Raw genomic sequence first — 17,333 nt, 5'->3', positions numbered from 1 at the left:
CTTTTACTCAAAACCATTTGGCTCATTTCAAATGACAAAAACGTATGATAATCCTTGTTAGTGCTCTTCTTTCACAATTTGTCCCTTGGTGCACATTTTTAGACATTGTCTACTTGCCTGCACTAGTTTGGGGTATGCCAGAGGGTTAGTCACCCCCACTGAACATTATCTAATCTTATATTTAGACATATGACATCTGTTGAATTTTATGGCAAGAAAATAATTCTCTTGTGTTTTGAGATACTCACATTAAAACTTAAATTCATTTTTTAAAAATATTTAAAAAGAACTCAGGGATCAAGCTTTCATCTATTATCTTTATAAGGAGACTTAAAATCAGTTTACCTTAGCTCTGGAGTTGATGTTCCCCTACTATGGCAGAAAGAATTCATTTTTAGAAGAAAAATTACTAGATTCAGAGTGGCACTTACAAACGTACCATCTTTATATAAATTAATTGACTACCCCGATTCCTCCTATGTAAAATATAGTAAACTTTCACTAACAAATATAATCATTAAATTTACAAAGTAGAAATTCATTTTAAATTTGAAACATGTAATTATACATAAATTCTTAATAAAACGTTCAGATGTATAAATGGATGTTTAACTTCAAATCTCAGAGCTTTCATTAGTGCGATCATTTCAAAGTGAACATTACAGCTTAGAAATAAGTGTAATATAAATCATATATGAAGTATATTAAAATATAAACCCATGAGTAAGTCTTTATGCATATTAGATTGACATGACAGCTATCTCTATCTTTTGTAACTAAATTCAAGCAAATTGTCAACTCTGTGTTGTCACAGAAAAACCAAAACAAGAAATGATTAACTTGGATATATTGCAATGTAAGTCACATAAATCTATAACTTAATAGTTATTTAAATATGAATGAATTAATCTACATTAGCCTTAGTTTCTTCATTTGTCAAATGAGGACAGCAAGAGGGCATATCGATAAAATGCTAACAACAGCACATATTACATTGGAAGTTGTCAGAAAAAAGTTTGTACTTGCTGGCTAGCCTTGATGCCAGCTGTTCCGAGGTGAGATTTTAACTGACTTATGAAAGGCATGACTTTCCAGGAGACACAGAGTGCTGAGATAAAGGTTTTGAAAACCCATTAAAGAATTAAGAAGTCTTTCAGATGTGGTAGATTCAGAGAAAAATATGACATAAATAAATAAGGGCAGTCAGGACATTAAAATATCTATTTTCTCTTTAAAATGCTCCTCTTCCTATTTGACCAAGAACTTTCATGCATACTTTAGTTATGTATATATACACACATACACACACACATAAACACATACACACATATGTATTTTACAAATCTGCTAAATACCAGTGGAGAAGTAGAAGTGAATTAATTGTTTTCATTGTTATGGTTTAAATATACATGAATATTTACAGAAAAAAATGTTAGGCAATTTTTAGTTTGTCCAATTTAGTTCCCTTCATGTAGTCATTTAGTGAATATTGCAAGGATTTCAGGTACTGCTCTGGATGTTTTTTTTCAAACCATTTGATGCATTTATAGAATCGCAGAAGATTTGTGAAAGGAGTACAGGAGAAGATCTGTGGAATCGAGTGATCTCCCATATACTCCTGAGCTGGCTTGCCCTATGTTGACATCTCACATCATTTAAAGCATGTCTCAAAACTAGGAAATTCAACTCTTACAAAGTAATACTTATACAGTATTATTAAATGAATTACAGAACTAATTGTGATTTCATCAGTTTTTCCACCAACATCCCTTTTCACGTTCCGGGGTCTAATCCAGGCTTCCACGCAGCATTTAGATGTCTGTCTAGCCTCTTCCAATCTGTGACAGTTCCTAAGTCATTCCTTGTCCTTCAAAACATGGATACTTTAGAAAAGTAATGAACAGCTCTTTTATAGAACTTTTCTGTTTTTATTTTTGGTGTTTTACATATAAGATGAGATTTGGGGGAAGAACAACAGAGAGGTCATATGTTCTCATTGCATTTAATCAAAGGTACGGGGTTTATTATTGGTGATATTTATCTTGGTCATTTGCTTAAATCATGTCTATCCAGATTCTTCACTAGAAAGTTTGTATTTTTTTTACCTTTGACAATTACTAAAAAATTTGGAGATATACATTGAAACTATGCAAATTCTAGTTAAAGCATCCATCGGTTGTATTTTTCCCCTTGGTAATTATCTCTTGTGGTTTAATGGTTACTGTCTAATTTCTTCATTGCTTTCTCATTACCTACTTGAAATTCTTCTCTAAAGAAGGGTGTTCTTCTGCCCCATCTATTTATAGTTTATTTATAGCAGTAGGAGCACATAGATGTTTATTATAATTTGGGGGTTTGAGAGGTTAAAGCCAAGAGCTAGAAATAATTTTCTATTAATTGTGCAGCGATTGGTTCATTTCGCAGGTTGTCTATTATGCTTGTTTAGTAAAACCCCAACTTCCTCTCTCTGCTTGCTTTCTCTCTCTCTCTCTCTTTTTCCTATTTCATCCTTCTATTTCCCCTTCTTTCTATCTTCCTCCCTTCCTGTGTCCTCTTTCTTATATAGCATTGTGTTATTGTATGGAATCCACAAGGTGCTCCAGGCTTGTCTTGTACTTTTCCAGCACCAGGCTTTGAATGATCAATTCTCCAAGGATCTCTGGTCCCTTTTTTTGGGAGAATGTTGGATAGAAACCATTATCTGGGGGTTAGGTATTGTAATTGTTCCTGAGTATCACGGCTTCTACCTCCCCTCAGTAGACAAAGCTAGAATACACACACACACACACACACCAGGCAATACACCCACAAACACCATGCAATACACACACACCAGGCAACACACACACACACACCATGCAATATACACATAAATACACTGTGCAATATGCACACACACCATGCAACACACACACATACACCATGCAATACACACACACACCATGCAATACACACACACCATGCAACACACACACACACCAGGCAATACACACATACACCATGCAATATACACATAAATACACTGTGCAATATGTACACACACCATGCAATACACACACATACACAATACAATACACACACACACCATGCAACACACACACATACACCATGCAATACACACACACCAGGCAACACACACACACAAACCACGCAATACCCACACACACACCATGCAATACACACACATACACCATGCAATATACACATAAATAAACCATGCAATATGCATAAATAAACCATGCAATATGCACACACACCATGCAATACACACACACACAGTGCAATACACACATACCAGGTAATATACACACACACACATTGCAATATACACACACACCATGCAATACTCACACATCATGCAATACCTACACACACCATGCAAAACACACACACACATCATGCAATACCCACACACATACACCATGCAACACACACACACCATGCAATATACACACACACACACCATGCAATATACACACACACACCGTGCAATACACACACATCATGCAATATACACATGCAACACACCTTGCAAAATACACACACACCGTGCAATACCCACACATCATGCAATACCCACACACACACACCATGCAATAGACACACATGCGCCATGCAATACACACACCTTGCAATATACACACCATGCAATACACACACACATCATGCAATACCCACACACACCATGCAATACACACACATGTGCCATGTAATATACACACACACACACCGTGCAATACACACACACCATGTAATATACACATACACCTTGCAATATACACACACACACCATGCAATAAACACACACACACCAGGCAACACACAGTCACACCAGGCAATATACACACACACTGTGCAACACAAACACACACACATACACCACATAATATAGACACACACACTTTGCAATATACACACACTGTGCAATACCCACATACACACCATGCAATACACACACACCATGCAATACACACACACACACACACACCATGCAATATACACACACACACCATGCAATACACACACACACATCATGCAATACACACTCACACACCATGTAGTATACACACACACCATGCAATATGTACATCTACATTTATTTATATATCTATATATATCTATATCTATAATTATTTCTATCTCTCTATACATCTAAACATATTTCTAAATAACTACATATAAATAATTTAATTCAGGACCAGAGGTTTATTTCTAGCCTTTCTCACATTATTAATTGTTAATTTTATTTTCAAACAGTGAAGGATGTAGTTTATTTATTTATGAAATACACACAAGCAGACACCATGCAATATACACACACATTTATAATATGCTTACTATTTGTCTAATTATAATGCACAAATAAAGAATCTAAAAAATTGCAAAGCCATATCCCTGTCTATGGGGGAGGGGGCATTTCAATTAGCGCAATCTGTTTATACAAATTTCCTTTTACCTTTTTGTCATATGGCGTCCAGTCAAAACACTGTCTGCCGGCCTTACTTGGGTCAGCTCTCTTCTTCCTCTGCTTCAGTTTGGTTATTTTGTTCATTTGTAATACAACAAATACTCATTCATTATAGTCTGCCTTCCATCCTAAGATCCCCTGACATCCTGGTTGAGTTTTTAAAACAAAATTTCATGCAAAAAACTGACCTCTTTTTACTGTACAGTTCTATGGCTTGTGACAAGTACATAGAATCCTGTTTCACCATCCCAGATGGTTCTCACCACACCAGCCCCAGCTGCCACTTTATAAACAATACCCTACCATTCATGTCTAGTTGGACCAATCACTAGAGTGTTAATAAATTGAGTTATATAGTGTTTAGCTTTTTGCATCAGGCTTCTTTCATTTATAAGAAAACATTTAATTTTAATGAATGCTGTTGCATGAATAATATTTTTATCACTTCCAGAATGTGAATGTGGTTTATCTATGCAATTTTTATTTTATTTCAATTATTTTACAGTTTTCGATATACAAATCCTGCATCAATTTTGCTAATAACATTTTCTCTTTTTTTTTCCTGTTGCTAATATAAATGCTTGTTTTTTGTTTTTAATTTTGAATTCCACCTGATCATTGCTGGTATATAGAAATAGGATTGATTTTTCTGTTTATGTTGGAACTTGATCAAATTACTTATCAGTTTAGAGAACGGTCTCAATAAATTCTCTCGGATATTTTACATAGAAAATTATGTCATTAATGAAGAGGGATAGGTTTATTTCTTTTTCCCAATCCATACTTATTCTCTTTTATTATTTTTGCATTATTGATCTGGTTGGGATTTCCAATACAATGTGATTAAGGGGAGGTAAGAGTGCATATCTTTGCCTGTTTCCAATATTAGGGGAAATTGTTCAGGCTTCCATCATTAAACATGGTACTAGCTACAAGATTTTGTAGACATACTTATAACATTCATGAAGTTCCTTTTTGTAAATAGCTGAAAATTTTTATCATGAATTGTCAGGATTTTGCCAAATGCCTTTTCAGCATCTTTTGAGATAATTGTAATTTTTCTTCCACAAATCTCTAAATATGTTTAATAACATTGACTTATTTTGGGGTGTTTAACAGCCTGTTTTCCTGGGACAATCATCACATGCTTGAATAATTTTGTGTATGTCTATTGCTGGATTAAGTTTGCTGAAATTTTCTTGAAGATGTTTACATCTGTGTTTATAAGGAATATTTGAAATTGCCATGACTTTTTCTCTTGTAATGTCTTTATCTAATTTTGGTGGTAGGTAACATTAGACACATACAATATGCTAAGAAGCAATCCCTCCTTCTCAATTTTCTGATGAAATTATGCATAATATTACTAATTTATTCTTTAACGTTTGGTGGAAATCACTGTTTCATACATTTGGGCCAGGAGATTTTGAGGCAAAGAATGTTAACTGCAAATTTAGTTTCTTTAATATTATAGGACTTCTCAGGTTATTATTTTCTCTAAAATGAGTTTGGAGAATACGTGTATTCCAAGAAATTTATCTCTTTCATCTACACTGCTGAACTAATAGACCTAATATTTCCTTATTCTCTTGCCAATGTCTGTAGTCGTTATACAGATATCATCTATCTCATGCCTAATATTGATAATTTGTGTCTTCTCCATTTATTTTTTAGTTAGTGTAATTAGTGGTCATCAATTTTGCTGATCTATTTAAAAAAGCAGTTTTTACCTTTATTGACTTTTATGTTGATTTTTGTGGCTTCAATTACATTCTGCTTTACATTTATTATGACCTTTTTCTGCTTTCTTTCAGTTTAGTTCACTATTTTTTTCTAGTATCTTAAAGGTAGAAGCTTAGATCATTAATTTGAGAATTGTTTAATGCTACAAGGGTCTTTCTAAGCACTGTCAAATCTTCATCCTACACATTTGATGTGTTACTTTGTTGTTTTAACATAATTTCTTAATAGATCATATTTAACACTTCTTTTGCCTCATAAGTTATATGGAGATTTCTAGATATTTGTAGCTGTCTCAGTATAGCCTGTTATTGGTTTCTAGTTCAATTACCTTGTATAGTTTCAATTATTTTGAATTATATGTGTGTGTCTGCGTTTAGGGTCCAGAATTGGATCTATCTGGTGAACGTTTCATGTACACTTGAGAAGAAAGTTGTCTTTCCTAGACATGCTCAGTGCTCTCAATACTCCATGAAGCCTATTTATTTTGTAATGTTGTTCAGATCTCACACATGCTCTCTGATATGCTGTCTACTTGTTTTATCAATTATATAGAAATAATTCTTGAATTGTTTCTCTAAGAATATGGATTTATTAATTTCTCCTTCCAAATATCATCATTTTGCCAGATTCATTTTTGAAACTAATTAGGTGAACTCATACTTAGATATTAGGTATTCTGGATGAATTGACACTGTTATTATGAATTATCCCTCTTTATTCCTGATAATATTTCTTATTATAAAGTATTATCATCTGACATTAAAATTGTGGTATTAACATCTTTCTCTAAACTTCTCCTTTTACTCCTATTCAGGTCTTCATATTTAAAGTGGCTTTCTTGTAAATATCCTATGGGTAGATGCTGCTCTTTTATGATTATTCTGATGATCTCTGTCTTGGAAGAAGTGTTTGTTGATTTATATTGAAATTGATTATTGACAGATTGAATTAAAGCCTGCCATACCGGTAGCTGTTTTGTTTGTTTCATCGAATCTTCTCCCTTTATATCTGCTCTCTCTTATTAATTGAGCAGTCCCTTATGATTTGTTATTGTTTATGTTTCATTTATCATTTATATTTTTTAATTGTTAAGTGTTAGCCTTTAGTGATCTAATGTATATTTGTAATACATCTGCGTCCACATTTAATTAATTTTATAGTGCTATATAGGTGCTTCAAATACTATATCACCATGTAATCTCAATTTCCTTTCTGATCCTTTGCTTAGTGTGTCCATCTTTTTACTTCTAGTTTGTTTTAGTCAATTATTTTTGCAATAGAAAGCATTAACATTTGCCAATTTTATTTATTCTGCTTCCACTGTTTACCATTTGTTTGCAGGGAGCCAAGTTTCAATACTCTATTGAACTGTGTCCTCTTTAAAATTACTTGTAGTCTTTCTCTGCCGGTAATAGAGTCCTTAAATTATTGTTTGTCTGAGAAACTCTGTATCTTGCCTTCACTTTGGAAAGTTATTTTCACTCTAAATGGAATTCAGATATTTTTATTATTTCAGGACATTAATGATATCACTGCATTATCTTCCTCTTTTTGTGGCCTAAACAAGAAGTCTGCTCTAATTCTTATCTTTCTTCATTAAAATTTTATGTTTCTCTTACTCTCTAAGTGCCTTCCTGATTTTCTTACCTTGTGTTTTCAGCAGTTTAAATATAATGTGAGTAGTTTTTTGTTCTCATTATTTTGTTTTATTATGTATATATGTGTGTGTATACATATAATAATTTTTTTATCATACCTGGTTCTTACAACTACAAACTTGTGCCTATTATTAACTTTAGAAAAATCTCAGCCATTATTACTTCAAATATTTTATGTCTCTGTTCTCTTTCTTTTTTCCTTCTGGTTATATAATTGTACTTATGCTTCTACATTTGATATTGTACTACAGACCTTTTAAAATATTTATTACCTATTTATCTCTTTATATTTTTATGTTAAGGTGATTTTTAGAGACCTATGTTCAAGTTCATATTTTCTTTCCTTTAACTGTGTTGACTGTGTTGACTGGGTTCTACAGCAGATGAACCCATCAAATGCATCTTCATTTCTGTTGCCTTTTTTTTTACAAATTTCCAGGATTTCTATGAGACTATTTCTTACAGTTGTCCAAGTAATATTAATTTTTTACTCTTTACAAATAGAATATATTTAGTAAATCCCACCACAAGCATTTATTGATAATTTTTGTCTTACTTTTCTGAAATTTGCCCCAAAGTTCTTGAGGATTCACTGAAGACATTTTGGTTACTAATTTTCTCATTCATTTAGTATTTACATGTTCTAGAAAAATCCTTGCCATTTTCAGTTTTTAAGTAGTCAAATCCTCATCCTCCTCATAAAGTAACAATCTCCTGTAAATTCATAAAAACAGGGGTGGGGGAAAAGAGCACTGGGGAGGGGTCTGTCCCTCCCATTCCAGGAGGAGCTCCAGCCCTGCAACCACAGGGAGAGAGGAATTCCATCAGTATGAGCCAGCATACTAGCCTCCTTCAGCACATTTAGCATATGAATAATGCTTACTCTAAATTCCCAGTTTGACAGCTCTCTCTGGGTCCTATCTGGGTCTTGTTGATTGCTCTGTCTCTTATGGGTGTGTTTTTCGCCAGCCTGTTTGCCTGCCTTATATTTTTGTGCCTTATATTTTTGTGTGTTGAAAGTCAGTTATTTTGTATAAACCAGTGAAAACTTGGGTAAATATTTTTTATACCTAGAAATTAGGCAGGCCTTTACTAGGCATTTAGCATAGGAGATGTTTGAGCTAATCTACATAGAAATAAATTTGGGTTTTAGATGTGTTGTTGGCATAATTACTCCAACTGGACCCCAGCCTTCAAATTCCTTTTGTTTAGGGTGCAGCATAGCTTACCAGCAATTTTTACATCTACTTTTTGCACTGTGCCTCAAAAAGGGTCTTTTTTTCTTTAGACTGAGTCTCACTCTTTTGCCCTTGGTAAAATGCCACAGGGTCACAGCTCACAGCAAACTCAAAACTCTTGGGTTCAAGTGATTCTCTTGCCTTAGCCTCCCTAGTAGCTGGGACTACAGGCGCCCGACACAACGCCCGGCTTAGAGAAGGGTATCGCTCTGGCTCGGCCTGGGAAAAGGGTGTCTTTACTTGCTCTTGTTCTGCTCCTGTCTCAAACTAGCAGTTTCCTACTTTTACGAATGACTGAAATCATGTTATCCGGGCAGTGGAGGTGGGGGAAAGATGCTTTCCCTGTGGTCATTATTAAGCCTGAATTTTGCACCTCTTTGTGTCTCCACATCTCAGGAGTATGACACCTTTGTTCCTCCTCCTCCTCCTCTAACTATATTTCTGGGCCCAACCCAAACTCACCCTTCCTCAGGAATAAGCTTGCTTTCTTTTCCCTGTTCCCTTTCCTCAGCTGCAATGAGTTTCACCATAGTTTAGGCTTTTGTTTCGTGGTAAATGCAGGCGAGAGCAATCAGGCAGAGTTTGTTACTCCAGCAGTTGTCTGATGGGCTTCGGTTTCTCTCCCCTACACCGGCATCGCTATGCTCGCTGCTTACGGCCCTACCTTTTCTGTAGCGTAGAGAAAGAAACTGCAGAATGATACAGACTCCCGTGGTTTGTGACACTTCCTGAAGTTGCAGAATGCCTCACTCTCTCACAATTCGTCCTGGACAATTTATCAGTTATTGCTGGAACTGTTCTTAATGGCAGTTTATTTGCATCTGCCCACAGGAAACGACTTTTTACATTCCCTCTCTGCTTGCGGCTACTCTCTCCTTACCTTTTTGGTGAGTTGATTGCTCTAAAATGTCCACAGTCCAATGAGTTTAAAGAAAACATTTTTCTTGTAAGGGCGGGGCTGATGCTCCTTCCGTATCGTCATATTCCAAGGCAGCAGCTGGAAATCCTGCATTAGAATTCTGTAATGGCTTAACTATTAGACCAGGTTGCCATTTCTCATTTTCCATAATTCAGCTGACTAAAGTTAATTAACACTCATAGTTATTGACATGACACAAGGGATGCTATTTGCATTTTATTATGCAAACTGAAGAGATGTTGCAGAGAAAACCCCCAAATACATCAAATTCTTTGCAAGATTCTAGAATTGAGGACACAAGAAAGACATATTGCTTTGCTATTTTGCTTGATGCTTTTTCAAGCGTAATGAGTGTGTACACAATTACACGCAAATCTGTAATAAGAATTTACTGTTATGTCTTTTTAAACATGTTGATAATAGTAAAAAGTAAAAATATGTATATCTTACTGAAATTGGCTATTATAACTCAACACTGACTGCATTAGGTCATATATTCCAAATACTGTCAATCTCATATCCTGTTAGAGTCACTCATCTCAATTATATAACTCAAGATCCTTGGAATACTATCCTAATAGCTCTATGAAGCTTCCAGGAATTGCAGCTGTGGCAGAGTGATGATAAACAAACTAGTATCTTACAAAAGGAAAATGATTATAAAGTGACAGTATGATTCATACATATAATTCATAATGAAAGGGGGATTAAGGGGGCATATATTTAGAAAGCTATTTGGGGGCATGTGGCAATAAAATAAACATTTTTTTCTTCAATTAGGTAAGAGAATTGTATTTACATACTGTATTTTAGAAAGAAATTTTAAATTTTAATTTAAATTTAAATTTTAATATTTGATTTTTCTCTTACTTGTTTATCATGAAGAGTTCTCCTGACTAGGAATAGTATTCAAAAAATATATTCTGTTTGTGTATACAAATACCACAGCAACATCTCTAGTATTATATTTAATTTCTTTTCAGAAAAGATTCTTTCAGATTACATATTTATTTTTTTTTCTAGTATAGAAAGATTTTCAAGTCACTAACATGGAAACTTGCTTCTGTGTTATGGAAAATTCCATTTCGAAAATACTGAAACAGCTTCAGAATTCAAAAGAGAGTGATCACATGAATGTTTTGTTTTCCTAATTTGTTGGAAAGATAGAATGAAATGTGAAAATTCCTAGATTCAAAGCAGGTCATTGGTATTATAGAATAATGTTTTAGGATTTATTTTATATTAAAGTAAAATTTTATTTTATCATTTGTAATATTGAGTTGATCTAATGTTCATCAATATAAGCAAGCTCTATAATTATTATATCTAAATACATGTTTCGTCTCTCTCTGACTTTCATGTGAAGTTCTCCAATTAGACATCCGTTTGTCTGCCTTTAGAAATTATCCGTCCTCCTTTGGTGCTATTTTCTGATTCTGACGGCTGTACAAACTATTTATTCTTTGTGTCCCAACTGATGAATTTTGCTTGTTGGTTTGTTGATGTGTCTGTAGGACTTATAACTCTCAAAAATAAATGCCTGTAAAGTACAAACAATATTTTAGAGCCTGCAAAATAGCACAGAAAAGAAATGCAATTATATATATATATATATATTTGTTTTGACATGACAAAATTTTCTGTTACAAATTTGCCTACTGAACTATATTTGGTCTAGAAAATATTGAAGGAATTTCATATACATACTAAAATGGCACAGGATATGTTATCTCTTAAGTAAAAAAGAAGGGTATTTATAAGGGAGAATAGTCTCTCTAAAACTAATTTTATGTGCTAGGTACTGTTTTTATTCCTAGATAACTATTATATTTTAAAAAATTCTACGTTCAATGCCTAGGTCATCTCAAGAAAATGGCACTATGGCACAGTGGAGATAGCACTTTAAAACACCCCTCTAAACACTCTATATCCTACAAAAATATTTATTACTTCATCATATTACTCTTTTTGAAGATATGTTCTGTGAAATTTCTAACATCATGGCTTGTATCATGTCTGAAGATTTATAAAGTACATAAATTTATACTTAGTTAAAACCTTGCTAAAGAAATTGTGATTTTAGTACCCTTTACTTACCCAGTGTTGTTCAATAGGTAAACTATCGATTATTTGGATAAATGTACATATTTCCTAAATATTTAATATTCTCAAGCTTTTCTTAGTTCCATATGTCTCTTATGTTTTCATCCACTTTTTGCATGTTTTCTTATTTCTCCAAAATTCTAGGATAACTTCCCAAGTGTCCTCTGCTGAACAAATTGTTTTCTCCCATACCAGTATGCAATGAGATGCTTCTGTTACTACCTTTAATTTAATAGTTAATTATCTTATTTCAGTGTGACATAGTCTCATCTTACATTACCTTCTGGCTTTCTTTTTTATTCTAGCTTCATAGCTATTCTGTTCTCTTGACCTTTTTCAGAGTGTAAAACAAATTGTAATCTTACTTCCCTTAAGTCACACCTACATTATCCTTAGCAGATAGGATTTCATGTTCAATAACACAGCATTTATAATCAGGAAGAGGAAATCTGCAATTTCGAAGGCCCCACTTTGACCTTCCACAAAACATATTTATATGCATGAAATAAAAAAAAATTGCATTATCCCTCTTCTACAACATGCTCCAGATATCTGGAAACTCAGCATTCCCGCTCACACTGGAATTAGCTCTCATGCACTGACATGCTTGTAACAGGAGTAGGACAGGGTCACGGGTGGAGACAGAAGTGTGGTTACTCTCAATGGTCTGTTGTGGAGCCCCAAGCAATGTGAGAATTTCAAGTTGGAATATTATTTTATAGGTCTTTATGGAATCATATTTTTCAAGGAAAAATAATAAATATATTAACAATATAGCAGCATTTTATTAACTACTTTATGGCATTTATCTATTTAGATTTGTGGTATTTGGACCTCTATTTGTTCTCTTGTTTTAGACCCTGCAAAAAATTAGAGACGACCACAAAATTCAGACGTGTCAGTGTCTCAGAAAACCCAAGTATCTACATGAACACACCTATACACATACACAAATGCAAACACACAATGACTATTCTTTGGGTGTTCCTTGGAGAAGGTGTATAGTGGCTGGAATTCATAGGACGGCAGGTTCCATAAGGCACACCTCACAGTGCAGTGGCCCTGTCATATGCTTCCTAAAGGATGGGTAGGTAAATCTACTTACACTCCCAGAAGTGGTATTTTACTTTTGGAGAAATGTGCTTCTTTCTACTCCTAATTCTATTACACTTAAGTAAATCAATGTGAGGTGCCATGTTCTCTGGGTTTGGCTGACCCTCTATTGCCACATGTAACAGAGGGGAATATTTTTCTTGAGCATAAGGAAGCAACACAAGTTTTCGAATTGGTTATGTTATTGACTGAATGCTTCAATCAGTTAAGGTGTAGTAGGTTCAAATAATACAAAGTCCCAACTCTGCTTCATTAAATTAGGAAGAAATACATAATTTCACAGGACCAGTTATGTAAGGATAGGTGGCCATGTTTTCCCTCAGGTAGTCACAATGTTTGAGATTTATCTCTACATATAGACTCCATGAAGGGAGGATTTAGCTACTCTCAGAGTTTGAGGTTGCTGTGAGCTATAATGCTACAGCACTCTACCCAGGGCAAGAGTGAGACTCTGTCTCAAAAAATAAACAAACAAAAAATAAATAAAAAGGAAGATGAAAGGATGTTACTTAGACTGTCAACAGTCTAAAAATTTTAGCATAAAATTCTGTCTTTTTCCCAAACGAAAGTTCTCACATCTTTATTAATGAACCAGCTCATTAGTGCACAGTATATAAACCAAGAGAAAAATCATTTTTCTGATGAAATGTGTGACTGTTCAGATATTAGAGACATTTTCAACTTGATATGGTAAAATGACAATGACCTTGATCAGCATAAATATGTGTGCCATTCTCATGTGCAGTTCTTTAGAGCTATACCTGATTTTATTCCCAGTTTCATCTGAAACCACTGGGGAACAGAAAGATTTTTTGTTTGTTTGTTTGTTTCTTGGCCAGAAATTGCTTGATTCTGAAATTCTTGTGAGAAGAGAGGACAAAAAATGGAGTTGATCACACACTACCAGGATGGATCAAATTCTCAAACTTCCCCCTCAAATCTTTGATTTCCCAAGTTTGATGGAAAATCCTTTGTTCATGTTTATTCATGTTAGGAGTTATAACTGAGGAAGGATTTCCACTGAGTGTCCAGCCTGTCCCTCTGCCAGGAACCCTCGCTGTGGGTGTTTGGACTCTTCTGCTCTTCAGCTCTGCAGCCCTCTTGGCTTCAGAGAGTTAGCAGGAGCTAAAGCTTCTTCCCATGGGTTCCCACTCCCATGAAATGCCCAACCTTCCAACAAGGAACACAGAAGAGAGAGACGAGAGAACTCGTGCTGACCTGCACTCTAGAGCTATCCTGGAAGCAGCTCCCAGGTCCTGTGTTTTCTGCCATACCACTTTGAGCTTACACTTTGTTCTTCAACCAGTGTCCTCTCACATATGAGAGACTACTTTTGGTTTTAGTCTTTCAACTATTTTTACTCCTGCTGTGTAATTGTTCTCGCTCCTTCCATCCCTATCCTGTGTGAGGAGGAGATGCCTAGCAGCTGTGTAACATAGGTCTCATTTTGAGAAAGGAAGCACCTTGATTAACATCTGGGATAAGCAAGGAATTTCAGAAAAGAGAAAATGATATCATGACTCTCTTTAATGTGTAGTTATAATGTGTTCAAACTGCTGTTCTTCGTGGCATAAGAGTGAGGGATGAAGGAATATTTACAACCAAGTAAGCAAGATAAAGAACTGTTAATTGACCAGATTGGCTGAAGTGAAGGTTCTGAGTAAAAGTAAATCTAAAGACTATGCTCTACACCAGCTGTTCTCAACCTGTGGGTCGCAACACACAGGAACTGTATTAAAGGGTTGCGGCATTAGGAAGGTTGAGAACCACGGCTCTATACTTTGGCTTGAATTGCAGATTTTCAATCTATCATCAATAAAAAGAAAATATTCACACTCTGAAATGTCAAATTGTTTTACTTCAGTAAGTCATAATTTTCCCAGAATATATTAAAAGTTGGTAAGTTGAGTTGGTTATTAATAGCTTTGTGAGTACTTTTTTCATTTATCTTTATTTATGCTTATTATCTATGATATACAGTACCACTCTGATGAGGTCAAAACAGTTGAGACTGCGTCCATATGAGCCACTGCTCAGAATACGCTAATATTGAATTGCCTCTAACAATTTTCTGCATATACACGCCCAGTGCACACGCATTTTGTTTCTTCTAAATTTCTTCCCAGAGGGGACAAGGAAATGTAAGTATAGAAAAAATACAAAATTATATGTCATTAAATGACCAGTGTAATGCATATTTCAGTGATAGGAAATGCCCAAATAACCATTGGCCACATTATCATATGCAGCAAGGCACAGTGCAACTTCAGCTCATTCACCGTTGTTATACACACGAAGCAATACCGAGTGAGGACCACGGCAGAATGCTATTAGCATAAGAAATCTGGACTCTCTAGAGAAAGGACTCAGTGCAGATAAACAGAGTGAGAAGCCTGTGCTGAGTTTAAAACAGTGATTTACGTGAGGGATTTCGAGCAAACTTTGGAGCTTGTAACTCAGATTATTTTCTCTTCTACTGTAAACAGGTAGCTTTTTGCAAGTCTGGGTGGAAATAACTGTTTTCACACACTATCTCTGTGATGCTTCCAAGCAAAGCAAGTCAAATAAAGGTGTTTTATGCGTTGTTTGTGTTGTTTGTCATTTCTTTTGCCATTTAACATTTGAATGCCATTTTTATGTTTGAGAGTGTCCAAGTTGATGAGGTTTGGTGAGGAAGTGATAACAACTTCCACCTGTAAAAGCTCAGCTGGATAGAGTCTGTGGACTCCCTCTCTCAGCTTGCACTGCACTCCCGGAGGCTTTGCTAATCAGACGTGTCCACATCAGACTGACACGAGGTGAAGGATGGGGTTTCTGTCTCTCTGTCTCTCTCCTTCTCTGCCAGAATTAATAGCTGCAAACTCTGGTTGCCTTGGCATAAATGGAAGGAATGAAAAACCTCTGACACCTAGTTCTACTCAGCAGCAGTAGCGACATTTTTCTCAAAGATAAATTTTTAGTATGACTCTGGAATGTTTCTGGAAATGTAGTCTTGAGTCTTGTTCTCCAAACCTCTCAACAAATCTGTGCATTGCTCTTGTATCCTTTTAAGTTCTTTTCTGCTTAATCACCCAGTCAGCTTTTATTGCTTGCAAATATGAATCCTAATTGCTACAAGACTGTAGAACAAAGGTGAGATTTAAGGATTGCTCATGATTCATCAGACCGGATTAAGTGGTGCCAAGTATTAGCACACTACAATTTACTTGGAATCAATAAGAGCTAGAGACAGAGCTAGTAGTATTAATGCCCACATTGGTTCTAAAACTGGTGGCTACAGTCTATGACAATTTGCCAAAGCAAGGCTTGTCATTTCAGCTAGCACATTTTGGTAGTAGTGGCAGTTTCAGTGAATGCCTTTTGCTCCTAGCGGCTTGGGTGAACTAGCATGAATTGGAATGGACAATAAAAAGCGGTTATCAGTGGCTGCGAAGGCAAAAGGGCATGGTACCGTGGTTACAACAGGCACAAGCAGCACGGAAGGTAACTTTTAGTAACTGCATAAAACCCCAAGCTAAAGCAAGTAGAGGAAATTGTCAGAAACCAACAGTACTTAAAAGAACTTGCTTATGGGTGATGATTACACAGAACCTGAAAATCCCTGAAATATTTTGGAATGAGAAAAATGGAGCTTCAGAGAGAGAGAGTTCCAGTGAATTTTCTCATCAGGATTGGAGCTAAACTAATGCTCCTTATTATTAAAATTATCTGAATTTTACTACTCATTAAAAACAACTACATTAATACATGCATAGAAAGATGGATGCAGTTGGTAGGAATATAAAAATTATTAAAGACAAGACGAATGTCTTCCAACAAAAAACTGGATTGCGACTGAAATATACTGCTAAAAGTACATTCACTTCTTTCAAGGTTATTTATCAAGAAACTTTTTATGTTCTATATTATGTACAATGGTACACATAAGCAAATAAATGAAAAATAGCATGCCTAAATGTGGCAAATGGGTTGTCACTAGATGGCAGGGAAAAAGAAGAAATGAATGTTCTAGGTATATTAAGAAAGAGAATCATATAAAAGAGTATGCAATGGAAAATGAAAAGAGCTGGGTGGATGGGGAAGAGTCTTGA

At 35.1% G+C, this 17,333-nt stretch overlaps 1 long non-coding RNA gene across 1 annotated transcript in view; it reads right to left on the bottom strand.

Moving 5' to 3' along the window:
• Positions 1-11,340: 11,340 nt before the first annotated feature.
• LOC128589173 (uncharacterized) overlaps positions 11,341-17,333 on the bottom strand; it is a 145,416-nt gene continuing 139,423 nt past the window's right edge. The window contains exon 3 of the long non-coding RNA XR_008380862.1: positions 11,341-11,566. This is a non-coding gene — a long non-coding RNA (uncharacterized LOC128589173). The remainder of the gene's footprint in view (positions 11,567-17,333) is intronic.

Source organism: Nycticebus coucang, chromosome 1 (genome assembly GCF_027406575.1).
Source record: "Nycticebus coucang isolate mNycCou1 chromosome 1, mNycCou1.pri, whole genome shotgun sequence".
Classification (NCBI taxonomy): Eukaryota; Metazoa; Chordata; class Mammalia; order Primates; family Lorisidae; genus Nycticebus; species Nycticebus coucang.
The sequence above is the reverse complement of the archived record's forward strand: the minus strand, read 5'-3'. Positions and strand labels throughout refer to the sequence as shown.